Here is a 15,373-nt window from a genome sequence, read left to right on the forward strand (position 1 = left end):
AAAATGACGTATTTCCTGTTGATGTACGGATTGACGTGCGGTAACCCCACAATGCGAAGTGAAGTTTGTCAGGCCAATCCTTATAATTTTCCGTCATTTTCTCGATGATAGTCTTTAAATTTTTATTAGCTGCCTCGACTGCTCCATTTGCTTGAGGTCTATAAGGGGAAGAATGATGATGTTGAATGTTGTATTTTTGTAGCAATTCTTCACATTCGGCTTGAAAGTGAGTTCCATTGTCACTTATCATTTCATGTGGGACTCCGTATCGACAAATAATATTTCTCTCGATAAAGAGTGCTACATATTTTGCAGTGAGTTTAGCGTATGATTGTGCTTCGACCCATTTTGTGAAGTAATCAATTGCTACTAGGATATATTCGTGGCCTCCTGTTCCTACGGGAGTGATTTTGCCAATGATGTCAATTCCCCATGTAGAGAATGGCCATGGCGATGTGTAGGTGTAGAGAAAAGATGGAGGAACATGTTGTAAATTGGCATAAATTTGACACTTAGGGCATCTTTTTACGTATTGATGGCAATCCCTATTCATCGTAGTCCAATAATATCCTTCTCGCATTATCTTTTGGACTAACATTTTGCCATTTATATGAGTTCCACATATTCCTTCGTGGACTATCCTCATTGCTCTTTGTGCATCCTTCTTTCCTACACATAAGAGAGCTCGACCCTTAGGTACCCTTTTATGTAGCTCGTTGTCTATGAGTACATATTGGGAAGCCAAAAGCCTTAATGCTCGTTTTGCTCTTTTGTCAGCATGAGGAGGGTATTCTCCTTTGGTGACACGGTTCTTCTTCTTCTTCGCCTTGGACTACTTCGTCGTCTTCTATAGCCTGGATGTATGCCGGTTTGTGTCTTTTTTCTATAGTTAGAGGCATTTGCTCGATTTCCGTGGGAATCCTAACCATTTAGGCTAATCTTGCCAGGGCATCAGCAAATTGGTTTTCTTCCCTAGGTAGATATGTGTATTCTACCTTCTCTAACTGATCGGTAAGAGTTTCCAGATAGGTTTGGTAAGGGGCTAGGCTTTCGCTCCTTACTTTCCACCTTTTAGATATCTGATTGATGATCAAAGAAGAGTCTCCGAATATCCTAAAATTTTTTACTCCCAATGCTAAGGCTGTTTCAAGGCCTACCACGCATGCTTCATATTCAGCAGCATTGTTGGTGACGTCGAAATCAAGCTTTATGGAGATTGGAACATGTTCTTCTTTAGGTGATACTAGTAGTACTCCGACGCCACATCCCTTTTGGTTCGAGGCTCCGTCGAAGTAAAAGGTCCAAGTATCATCTTCAGTGACCATTAAGTCTTCATCTGGAAATTCATTGTCTTGTATTGGCGTCGAGTCTTCTATTGGAAAATCTGCTAGAAAGTCTGACACCACGGGTCCTTTGATAGCTTTTTGTGGCATGAACCTTGCATCAAACTGGGCTAGATTGACTATCCATCTTGATATGCGTCCGTTGAGTGTAGATTTCTCGAATAGATACTTGAGTGGATCTAATCGGGAGACTACGAAGACGGTATGCACTAGCATGTAATGTCTTAACTTAGTTGTGGCCCACACCAAGGCGAGGCACAACTTCTCGAGCGGTGTATAGCATGCTTCGTATTCGAGCATCTTCTTGCTTAGGTAGTAGATTGCATTCTCTTTGCCTTCTACTACTTGTGCTAGCATAGCTCCCATTGTCTCTTTGGTAACCGTCAAATATAACCTAAGAGGTATTCCGGGGAGTGCTGGTGCTAATACGGGAGGATTTGCGAGATAGGCTTTGATCTTTTCAAAGGCTTTTTGACACTCGTCATCCCATATTACTGGTACATTCTTCTTGAGCTTCTTGAAGATTGGTTCACATATTGTCGTCAATTTTGATATGAACCTACTTATGTATTGCAACCGACCAATAAATCCTCGAATCTGTTTCTCAGTCCTGGGCGGTGGCATTGACATGATTGCTTTGATCTTGGTTGGGTCTACCTCTATTCCTCTAGAGCTTATGACGTAACCCAAAAGCTTGCCTGAGGTGACTCCGAAAGCACACTTAGATGGATTCAACCTCATATTATATTTTCTTAGCCTTTCGAAAAAATTCCTTAAGGCTACTTGATGGCCTGGACGGTCTTTTTATTTTACAATCATATCGTCGACATATACTTCGACTTCTTTATGCATCATGTCATGGAGTAAAGCAGTTGTTGCACGTTGGTAAGTAGCACCCGCGTTTTTCAACCCGAATGGCATTACCGTGTAGCAGTAAGTGCCCCATGGTGTTATAAAGGTTGTTTTCTTCACGTCTTCTTCTGCCATGAGAATCTGGTTGTAACCTGCGTATCCATCCATGAACGAGAGAAGCGCGTGATTTGCCGTGTTATCTACCAGAATATCGGTGTGTGGCAAAGGGAAGTCGTCCTTTCGACTTGCCTTATTTAGATCTTGATAGTCGACACACATTCTTACCCTTCCGTCCTTCTTCGGAACTGGGACGACGTTGGCGACCCATTCGGGGTATTTGGATACCTTGATGAAACCTACAGTTATTTGTTTTTAAACTTCTTCTTTTATTTTAAGAGCTACGTCAGGTTTCATTCGACGTAACTTTTGTTTTACGGGTTTAATTCCTGGAATTAGCGGTATAGTGTGTTGAGCTATTTCTCTATTAATACCTGGAATATCCTCATATGACCAAGCGAATACATCGATAAATTCTTTAAGTAAGTTAATCAAATCGGTTCTTTCTTGTTTATTCAATGTTAATCCGATTTTAACTTCTCTTTTATGAGTTGAATCATTTGAGATATCAACTGTTTCAGTTTCTTCAATTACCGGTGTTTTCTTTTCGAGTGTTTCCATTGCTTTAATAATTTCTTTGTCTTTTTCATTGTTAGTTAAGCAATGCTCGTCATCTTGGGTTAGAGAAGAACACGAGAAGTAAGGAGAATGAGAAATATTATTATACTCTGAGATCATTACATCAAAGAGTGATATGTCCTCAGGGACTGGATCACTTACTATCCTACGAGGAGAAATAGGAGGGGGAGGTGTTACTACTAAAGACTTAGAAGACTCTAAAGGGAAAGACTCTGACTCTGACTCAGACTCGGACTCAGACGACTCTTCAAACATCGGTCCTTGCCCTGTCGTAATGGATATCTTCCTTTCGCTTGGAGTAGTCACCTTGATAGTCTTGCGCCATCCATGTAGGGATCCTTCAGCTGGAGTGATTAGCTTCGAGGGAACGAAGCTTTCGCTTTGTAGGACTGTTTGAATGAGCGAGGAGTTATCCTCTTTATAAGTTGGCTCATTCTTTTCTCGCCCAAACAGTAATCCCATGACGTTAAAGTCAAAGCATGGGGGTGCTTTCTCCTTGTAGACAGGAGTTGGGATTTCATCAGTGAAATAGCAATCCAAGAAAATCTCGAATCCCGGTTGTCTTATGTCGTTTACAACAAATGGCTCAGGAAATTCATGGCATGGATAGTCCTCTCCTTCTTTTATAAATTGACCATTAAGCGTAAGAGGGTACTGATCCATTGGGATTGCTTTCTTTTGAATGCGAGCGCCCCTACGTGCTTTTGACTTTTCCTGGGCTCGCTTGAGATCTTTCCGAGTCGGTTCGAAACCAAGTCCGAAAGTGTCTAACTTAGGGAGGCCAGGTGACTCCAGCGGTTTTGCCATTCTTTTCTTCTTTCCTAGGGTCATCCCAGGAAAATGTCCTTGTTTCTTCAGCATGGCATTGACAATCATGTTGGAATGGGGGTCATGGCAAAGAGGGGTCCTTTCATCTTCCTAGATTAAGGAGACTTCTTCGTTAAAGCCCCATAAATCTTCATCGTCTTCGTCGTGATCCATATTAATGATCAGATTCTCTATAGATTTGATCCTCATAGGCGAAGCATCGATGGTGATTGGAATTCCCCCAACTATAGCTTTTACTTGTTGGTGGAGAGATGAAGGGACGGCCTTTAGATCTTGAAGCCAAGGGCGTCCCAACAACAAGTTGAATGAAGCTTTAATGTCTACCACTTGGAAAGTAGTAGCATGTTCTATTGCTCCTGCCGTTACATTTAGGGTAATCTTTCCAAGAGCTTGATGACGAGTGTTGTCGTAGGCCCTTATTCCTTGTGTGGACGGAGTTAAATCTTCGTCCCTTATGCCGAGCATCCTCGCAGTTCTAAGTGGACAAACGTTGATGGCCGATCCATTGTCTACAAGAGTCATGGGAACATTCATCCTCTTGCAAACTACTGTGAGGTTTAATGCCTTGTAATGTTTGTCACCTTCTGGGGGTAAATCTTTGTCAGAAAAAGTGATCAAATTTTGTCCAAGGCATTCATTACAGCCAACCTATGTTCTCAAGATGTTGCCAGAAGTTTCCATACATTCATCTCAACTTTTGTCTTCTTAAACTGCTTAACAACATCATTGTATTCAATGATAGGTATGGGAACTTGTTGTGTGGTTGGCATAGGTTGTGTTGAAACGGGAGGTTGCATTCTTCCGGATCTTGTGAGGACGTCTATCGATGAGTCTTCTTCAGCCCAAATGTCATCTGTGGTGTATGACACAGAAGATGTAGGTCCTACTAGGTCCTTTAGATAGACATCTTCTTCATCACTGTCCCAAACTCCATTAATGGTTGCATTCTCTTCTTGTTGAACTTGGACTAGTCTCTTTTCATCAATCATTTTCTGCACCAAATATTTAAATTGGAAACAGTTTTCTATAGTGTGACCCCCTGATTGATGGTACTGACAGTAATATATATTCGTCCTTTTCAATGATTCGAATGGTCTCGGTTAGAGAGGTTTGATCTCACCACTCTCGGAGAGCATTTCGAACATTTGAGCATATGGGATCCCGATTGGAGTGTAAATTCTATTGCTCTTCTTGGGTTTTTCAATGACTTGTAAGGGAAAATACTTTGCCTCATAAGTCGTTCTCACTGGTGTGAATTCCCTTTTAGGTTCATCTTTCGGAAGTAGAACCTCATCACATTTCTTTTGGGATTCCTTTATAGCCTTGAGAGCTTCACGTAGTAGATGCGATACCTCCATCATAGATAGTGTGAGCAATTGTATATCTTCCTTACTTGCCGGTTCTGGAAGGTTATTCTTGACATCGAAGAAGATTTCCTCTTCCTTTTCTGCGGCATGGATTTCTTTGACGGGTTTAATGTGAGATGAGGGGTCAACCTCGTTTTCCTCATCAGAAATAGCCAGGGTATGAGAGAGTGGTGCATTGTCAATGCTTGGCTTCTTACAGGCAGGGGGCAATGGCAGCTTGTTGTTATCGATTAAGTCTTGGATAGCTTCCTTAAGCTTCCAACAGTTTTCGGTGAGATGACCCCTACCTTGGTGATACTTGCAGTGTGCATTGGGGTTCCAATTAACCGACCTCTTCTCGACTGGTGGGTCCCCAAATGGTCCAATAGGAGTTATAAGACCTTTTGCATTTAATCGATCAAATGCGTTGTCATAACTCATGCCAATAAGAGTGAAGTTCCTCCTAAATGGTTTCTTCTGTCCTTGATTGTTCATATCAAGGACTTCCCCTAAATTAAAAGTGCTAACGTTGTTTGAGTGGGCGGTTTTGGAAGAAGAAGGATTGTCGTTCTTCTTTCCTTTCCAGCCACTGTTGGAGTTATTCTTGGCAGCTTTTAACTTAGCCAAGTTGTCTTCAATATTGATCCCAATGTCATAAACGGCCTTGAAGGTATGGAGGTTATTTTGATACTTGAGATGCTCGGAATATTTTTCTTGAAGATTTTTTATGAACAGCCTCACAGACTCTTTTTCACTTGGCACCTCAATCATCTTAGCTGAGGTTTCCCTCCATTTGTTAAAGAAAGAGGTGAAGCCTTCATTCTCTTTTTGCTTGAGGATTTCAAGTTCCCTATGGTCAGTCTCGACTTGAATGTTGCACTTGTATCTATCAACGAAAGCGTTTTCGATGGACTCCTAGGTAGAGGTTTTTTCTTTCTCGAGAGAAAAGAACCATTGTTGGCAAGCGGTCTCGAGTGATAGTGAGAATAGAGAGGGGAAAACCTTCTTGTCGATACCCTTAATACTCATTATTGTTTCGAATGCTCTTAAGTGAAAGTAAGGGTTGTCGGTTGCTCTAAATTTTGGGATGTCGTTGGCGTTGAACTTCTGCGGAAGAAGTTCTTTGTCCACCGAGACCCCTTGTGATGTAAGTTCTTGAAACTTTTAGTCGCTAGACAACTTGCTTAGACTCTCTTGCATGAGGTCCATTTGTTGTTGCTTCACGGGATCATCGATCTTGAGTGCGAGAAGCTTCAGTGTCTTAGTCACGGTAGCCAGTTGGTTCCTAAGATCATTGACTTCTTCTTGTGTTGCCATTATAGTCTTAGCTTTCCTCTTACGAGCTATGGGTTTGTCGAAAAGTTGGACTTGTACAAAGAGGTTGTCTTTGATTAACCGTCCTTCCTTTCTTGACCACGCGCTGTAAATTAAACCATTTTGCGTTTTAATTACTTGACTCGAATCAACTTGACTTTACGGTTTATTTTAAGGAAGAAAAGAGAAAAAAGGGTGCATATTTTTGGAAAAAATAATGTACATATTTTTAGGGAACTAAGTATAGTTTTTTTTTCTTATTGGAGGATTAATATCCGACTTACCCCCTTAAAAAAAATGACAGAAAAAAAACGCGCACACAAGACTCTCTTAAACATGGTCAAAGTATGTGTATTGGTGTGTGCGTTGAGTTTAAGTGACATGCTTGGACTCTTATGTAAGACTATGGGACTTAGTGCCTAAACTCGATCATCGACTCAAATCAGTACTATTGACAACAAAATTTAACCGAATTAGTTAAAAAAAGATTAATTAGACTCTAGGTGATGACTCGACCAATAATCCGAACTGTCGGCCAAATGACAGGACTGGCGTTGCACCGTGGAGCTTGGCGCCAGACGATAGAGTTGTCGTCAGGCGCTACACTCCATAATGAGGCGCTACAGCTCAGACCTTGGCGCCAATATTGGAGCTTCAATCTAGGACTGTTTTCGGTGTTATTAGTCAATTGGGGTATGCCTAAAGTCGTACTAGGTCAATTCCGATTAAAAAATTAGACTTTATTGACTCAAATTAATTAATTAATTAATTAGGCAAAGTTCTTTAAGTCATTAATTTATTCAGTCTCAACACAAGTCAAACAAACGGTTAAGAGAAACATAGAATATATGCACAACAAATAATGCACAATTAGTCAAGTAGGCACAATATGATGCAATGAGTTTGCAACCTAACCATGGCTCTAGTTCTCTAAAGTTTGGGATATGGTTTAGTCAATAGAGGGTCCATGGTTAATTGTCCGGATGCACCGCGCGGAAGCCTAACCGTGAAGGGTTGGCGCGAGTGGATGGGACACCGCGAGTTTTAGAAAAAACTCGCTTCCATGGTTTGGTGAATTCAACATCTCGGATGTACCCTTTGTTGCACGGAGCGTTCAATCGTGTAGATGGAGCATGAATTCCCAGAGGGTTATGTAGAACACATATGGGTTTCAGAAAAGTTAGAAAAAATTCAATCAGGAAGTAGGATCGAGCAAAGAATACGAAAAACTGGTCGAAATTAGAACGCATATTTCTGGCTCGGTATTGGGGGAAATTGGCGCCAGCAAACAGAGACTGGCTCTAGCTTTTAACGGTAGCGCCTGGCGCCAATATTGGCGTCTAGCGCTACGACTAAAATGCTGGCGCCAAGCTCTGGCCCCTGACGCTACTTCCCACATGCCTCAGCAGCTTTCTGTGCTCGATAAAATTTTCCAATTTCGCGCGGTGTTATTTCAGTCCTAGTTGTAAAAGATATTTCTCAAATTTCCTACGTGTAAAATCCTATATTTTTAACTCATTACGAATGGTCTTTCCAATGAGATCGTTTTTATGCATATGACAATAATGTTAATCAAAATTACGCACATGAAATACTTAGAACTTTTCGAGTCTCATCCACTCATTCTAAATCATTTCCGAAACAAATTCAGGAATTAAAATAGAAATCCTCCCCAGTGGAGTCGCCAAAAACTGTAGGGAATAATTTCAAGCGTTAACCCCTAGCTTGAACCCCACTGTGATCATACACTAAAGTACAGTGGCGTCCAAAAGGGAAGAAGATAGAGCAAAAGAGTCGCCAACAAGTTTTTTTAGGAACTTATAAACCGTTCACGAGGTGAAGATTACACCCCTTAACAATCCAAGAGATCGTCAACTCCATAAGGTCTAGAACCAAATAAGGGTTCAGGGATGATGGTACAAATCCAACCTAAAAGAGATTGAACCTGCCCTAATAATAGGCCTCTACTTTATTCTGATCGTATTCATGTGCGCTTTTTAATTAACATGCAATCAATAGGATTAACCCTAAACCTGTTTATCTATGTTGGTTGAATATAATGCACAAACAAACTATTATTGGCGATCACTTGAATTATAATCACAATTAACCCTAAACAAGATTATTAAATATCTTATTAAGCGTGATTACAAGTATAGATTCCCTTTAAACATGCATAAAAGGCGTGATCAAGCAATAACAATAAATATAATCAAGCAACATAATTATAATCAATAATAATTATAATCAATAATCATATTAATCATAATAATAATAATCATCATTATAAAATTATAATCATAATCAAAACAATAATAATCATAAACAAAATCATCATCAAAATAATAATAATAATAATATTCATAATCATCATAAATTATAACAATTATAATCATAATCATGTTCATGTTAATATTAAAGCATAATAAAAATAGCAAGATCCTAGGCATGATACTAACAAGATTAATAACAAACCCTAGCATGTCACTAAGCAATAAAAATCAAATCTTTAGCCCTAACATGATACTAACAATCATAAATATTAGGAAGAACATAGGAAGCATCATAACAATCATATTTAATATTAAAACTACCCTAGACATGATACTAGGAATATCATAATAACAATATAAACATGATTTCTACATCATAATATCAATAAAAACCATTAAAGCACTTACTTTGATGCCTCGTACCTCTTTCTAATAACAAAATACACACGTTAGTAACTTCAAGGAAAATAATAATCAAAACAATTAAATAAAATAATTGAAATAGAGATTTGGGACCAAACCCTCAGAAATTAAACCCTTCACGTCGAGGACGAAGGCAACTTCGAATATGGCTAGGTGTTTCTAGATCTTGTGAATGCGGAATTTTGTATGAAAAAGCAAAGTTTGAGAGAAAGAACGAATTGATGATTATAGAAGAGAATTGATGATGAATGAAAACTAATTGTAAGTGAATATTCGTGAGAATTGGTTGTTGATGAGGATTGGTGAATGAAAACGGAGTTTTTAATACGTTATTAATATGTCCATTTTATATAGTGTTTTACCCCCGTCCCTTGGTCGTTATTAGTAGTGTTTTTGGCTCTTTCGGGCCACTTTTATTACTAATTTGTGTTTTCTAGTGTTTTCGTAGTTTAAGTTGTATTTTACAGGAAATTGCACTCTTGGAGCATTTTCCCGGGCTTTATGGACCAACTACGGAAGCTAGAATGACACGACCACTTTAGGAGCCCAGGATCGGTGAGAGCCGGTGATTAAGGGTTCGGTAATCGGGATCCCGAGGTATTTGGACCGAGTGATCGAGACCCTAAGTGGATATCCGGATTGGGCCGAAGAAATAAGCCCAATCGAAGTTCCAAGCCTCGAGGTGAAGCAAGGGCCCGATCGGGCAAGCTTAGCTCGATCGGGTGAGGCGCGCAAGAATACGCTGGTGTGTGGCCAAAGGTGCACCCGATCGGGTGAGCTGCTAGCTCGATCGGGCGCGGCTGTTGAGAAGAGCAGTGCGAGAAAAAGGCGCGCCCGATCGGGCGGCCTCTAGCCCGATCGGGCGCGTGTTTCTGGAAGAGCTCTTTTGTCGAGCAATTAGTTTCTAATTAGGAAGTTGTTTTAGTTTTGTTTAAGTACGCTGGAGGACGATTAATTTGACTTATCTTCTTTCTTAGACTTTCTCTCTCTACTTAGGATCTTTTCTCTCTCTTAACTCTTCTCTCAACTCTTGTTCCTGATTATTTCCATTAATACAGATTAGTTTGGTAACGATTTCTCTTCTCATAATCTTATTTCCCTTCATCATGACTTACTTTATTACTTTGATTAGTTTAGTTTTTAATTATGTGTGAGTAGTTTTATTTCTAAGGTTTATGGGGATCCATAAATAATACGAAGAGGTAATTTATTGTTGTTGATTATCAATGCTAGATTAATTTCCTATTGATTGATTTAATGCTCTGTGACTAGATTTGCGCAGATCTTTTATGCATGAGTTTGACAACATTGATTCGAGATTCGACATATGAGAATTAATGTTTAGGTCTAGTTTCAATAGGCAGGTTAATTTATAAATGGTTAAGTCGAGATTCGAGAGATGAGATTTAATGCCGGTAGATTAATTGTGTGATTGTAATACGTAGCGAAAGCCCTTTACAATCTGGTTAATTGATGCATTGATGATTGACTATTACTGATTATTGGTATTGCATGATAATTTCTTATTGAATTGTTTTAACGTTTTACAATTACGGCTTGTAAAAGTATAGCAATATTGAATTGATGAATCGAGCAGATGTTAATTTGATATTAAAGGCTTTTTTCAATAAGAACTTAGATCTAGTAAATTGCGAGAGCCTGTTAGATCTATGTTGATTAATAAATTGCGAGAGCCTGTTAATCATGTTATTTATGCAATGTCAATGATTGATTACTATGTGTTACCCTGGAGTATTATTTATTGGTGAACCTATGCCCTAGATCCTTTTATATATTGTTTTTTCCCTATTCTCAATCTTAGTAGTTTAGTTTCTTATTCAAATATAAATATTGGTTACTTCATAATCTAGATTATTTTAGTTAATTAGGAATAGAAAGACTTGTTTCCTTGTGGAGATCGACCCTACTTCCCTATCTGCTTTAGTTAGAGGACTTAGGAATTATTTTTGATTAGGGGATACGACTTTACCCTGTCAGTTATTTATAGAGAAAATCAGCCAAAAAGATAAAATAAACAAAACTGAGTCTGACGCACAAAAAACAGAGCTGGCACAAACCCTGGCTAACTGGCGCCAGGCACCAACACTAGCGCCAGGCGCCTGGCCTGGTTCCAGGCGCCAATGCCTGGGGTCAGGCGCCAAGCCTGGTTTTAACGCGTTTTCGAAAATTAGATAAGTTTGCCGTACTGGAGGATAAAATCATATAATTTCCTCGAAAATGCTATTTGATTTTGATTAAAACTCTGAAAAGTCAACAAAAGTCAATTTATCAATGCTAATTGAATTAGGAATGAAAAGAACCTTCTAGAAGAATCTAGAAGACTAAAACCATTCCTAATTGCATTAGGAATGATAAATCATATTAGGCCCTCCCCTAGATCATTGGGTCGTACATAAAGCTCAAACCGGGCCCAGTTTAGTAAATTGGCCATAACTTCCTCAATATTCATCGGAATTGGGCTTATAATATATCGTTGGAAAGCTCTTGTCAAGCCCCATCCAACTACACTACTATTGGACCCATATCATGGAACAACCAAACTGGATTGGCTGTTTTCTTAAAATAAGTTTTCAAAAACAGAGAGAAGAGAAAAGAAAATTAAAACTTAACCGCAACACTAGACTTTCCACACTTTCACTTCATTCGATTATGATTCGACGTGAGAGGTACTCATCACCGGGTTTGGTTTTGGGGAGACACAAATGGGTGTCTACAGATACCAAGCATCAGGCCCTGAAAATTCTATCTGGTACCAACTATTTAGGCCCTAGAATTCCACGCCAGTGCAATATAATGCATTTATCCTCGGAATTTTGAATTGGTATATTGCATCAGTGCTCGAAAATTCGAACCGTTACATTATATTAACCCCTATAAAAGTCTCGTAATTTTATAAATTTTAATTGTTCGACTGTTCATCTATAACACAAAACCAGTTTATGGTCTCGTGCAATGCACATATTTACCAAATTTTATAATATAAGAAAATTTTATTTCATGTTTTTCAACAATATATATATAAAAAAAAATTTATGATTTTTACTCTTTATAAAAGTATGACAAAGGTTAATATTGTTTTACAAAAAAATACTTCGTTATAAATTTTAGGTTGTATATATACCTGTAAGATATATATAAACTTTGTACAAATTTATATCAAATATTATGCATATCATTTTAATAATAATATTTTGCTTAAATTTTCTATAAGTTGTTGCAAAATGTTTTATTATTGAATTTGAGAGGGAAATGTTACGCTATATAAAATATATGGGAGATTTGGAATAGTAATTAACTTGAATGTATATATATATTGGTAAAGTAGGAAATAAAATATTATAGTGAATTAGATATATTTAGATGTAGTGTAACAATTATAATAGAAGAAGAATTTGGAAAGAAAAAAAAAAGGCAGGAATTTTTTTATAACATAGTGACATGTGTCATTTAATATTCGCCTTAAGTATAAGTTTATAGATATACATACTTTAAAAAATTGTCGTAGTGTAATTCATCATTGTCCATAAATCTATATAAAAAAAAAAAAAAAAAAAAAAAAAATCAAACAGGGTAAAAAGTTAAATACGTTATAAGTTGTTTGCAGATTAGATGGAAGGGAAAAGAGATGATTATATAGTTAGGAGTAAAATAAAATATGGGTAAAATAGGTACATAATCTTTTTAAAAAATTTATCTTATACTGTATTTAGGTAAAATGCTACCTGCATTTAGAGTCTTTTTTATTTTCTCTATCTCTCTCATCTCCAAAAATTGTGTGAGAGTTTGCAATTTACAAAGTGATGCAACTAAAAAAACGGAGGAAGTATGATTTTTAATACTCCAAATATCCTACTACTTCTTTTTTTTTAACTAGGAAGAAGAATATTATTTCTAATAAATAGTCACACAACATCTACAATTATAATAATAAAGATTGGTAAACCTCTAGAGAAAATAACATAAGTTTTACAATCAAAATCATACCTATTTTGCATATTAGGCATAGCTCACACTCCACTGCTTCAAACTTGACGCGAGCAATGATTTTCGATGTCTTTGCATCTTTTTAAGTAGAGCTAGACTTTCGCAATCTGCACTGATTTTTTTATTGTAGAGTTGATTTGTTGATGACAAACCCTAAAGCAATATGAATCCAAATCACCTTCTCAATTATTATTAAAACCCTAAAAATAAAATTCTCATCCATTGATGAGAATCAAAATCTCATAAAAATAGGGAAAAATAAAGGAAAATTCTACATGGTGGCCTCATACTTGTAATTTTTCTACATGGAAGACAATGTTTTTTTTTTCGATTCTCTTAATAAGTGGCACCCAAATTTCACTAATCTGGTTTAAGTGGCCTAATTGTCATTAAATGGGCTAACCAAGTACTAAATGACTCATTTTCTAACTAATTAATTCATTCCCTCCCCAAATTACACTAAAAGACTAACCTACCCCTTAATTAATTTATTCCCTCCCCAAATTCATAAATGCCAACTTCATCACTATTTGCTCGACATTAAACCCAAAATTCTCATAATTCTTTCATCATTGTTCAACCTTCATCAAATCATGATTTCTCAAATTGATTAAAAATTAAACAAAATTGCGTGATATTTTTGCGAAATTATTGAGCAATTGTTATCAATTAACGTTTTGGAATAGTTTGATATTTGGTGAATTTGAATAAGAAAAATCTAGGGTTTTTGGTTGAAATTCTGACGGAATTCGCACAATCAGGGAGCTTCTACTAGTTGCTGAAGTGGTATATAGATCTTAAGCAAGGTATGTCCTTAAATATTGAGTTTATTGATGTTGTTTTTATACTTGCATAAGTTAGATGCTCTGTTTTTGGTTGTCCGAGTATATGTTGATCAAAGATGATATCTTTATGCTTGCTAGTACATGTTTGATGTTAAAATTATGCTTGTTATGTTGCAGAATGGATCAAGTTATGCTAAAGTTTGCGTGTATGGGTAATATAATTGAGGTTTTTGTTGAAGATGTTGAAAAAGTCATGTGGATAGATTTGATAATTGAGTGTGAAGAAGGGTTTAGGAAAAACAACTATGACTTCCCTAAATTCCTAACTTTCACTACTGCTATAAAATGAAAGATGTTAAGATAATTCCGACTGTGATTTAATGGCTATGTTTGATAGATTAAGTGATAGAGAAGAGATTACTATTTGGATTGGTTTTGGGGATAAACCTTGTTTCGGGGGGTTTTTGTCCCTTGGGAGAGTTACAACACTGAGACTGGATTCAGCAAAGGACGCCTTGTACCTGCAAAGCAAACTAACCGTCGGATGGTCGGTGGTCCGCCTCCGAAGATTAAGTTAGTAAGTATTCGGAGTAAAACGTGCGGAAATAAAGTTATCTGCTTGGATTCCAAGCTTAGGTAAAGTGCTGTCTGTTCCTTGAAAACGACAGCTCTGTAATAAATGTGAAAGTGACGTGTTGTCTCGTATTGCGTGTATTCCCCGTCATAAATGTAGGAACTGTCCCTATTTATAGGGTCTTTTTGAAAAGTGTGCCCTCCTTAGGATCTGGTGACCTAGGGATTAGGTCACGCCGCAAAACGACGCCTCAAGGTTTGGGCCCTTGAAAGCCGCCATTCCAGAGGCAATGCCTGAGTGACACGTGTCACTGAGCCCAAAAGGCTTTTGGGCATCTTTTACGGTGACACGCGTCGCCCTCTTAATAGTCCATGTTGGATCATCAATCATTTTAGAACAGAAGAATGTCCGCCTACCACGTGTCACCATCTCAAAGGCCCAGATGACACCTTTATCAATGACACATGGCAGTTTCTGATTGGGCCACCTGGTCGGGCAAAAATACCAAAATCATTTTCCCTTCACAGGGGTCACGTGCATTGCACATGGCACCTGTGACATGTGTCATCATCCGACTGGCCGGATTTTCAAATTACATTTTGGGGGGAAAAATTAGGGTTTGCCTTTCTATAAATAGGGGGGTTTGACTCCCCTTTTGTTTTCACACCTTTGCGAATCTTGAAGAATCTCTGGACTTTTGACTTTCAAAGACTCTCAAAGACCTAAACTTGTCAAGCATTAGACGCTCGGCTTTCTGTCCGTCTGTTTCAGCCAACCAGGCGTCTCGTAATACCTTCTTCTAAGGTAACCGCCTGCTCTCTTCTTTTACTTATTCTTTCTTTCATTTTTCATTTATCAAATGGTTTCCCAAACGTACATGGCACAGCATAGGTTAGCGATCATTTGGTCACCGGGGACAGCTGAATCTAGAACT

Source organism: Chenopodium album, chromosome 5 (assembly GCF_948465745.1).
Source record: "Chenopodium album chromosome 5, dcCheAlbu1.1, whole genome shotgun sequence".
Lineage (NCBI taxonomy): Eukaryota > Viridiplantae > Streptophyta > Magnoliopsida > Caryophyllales > Amaranthaceae > Chenopodium > Chenopodium album.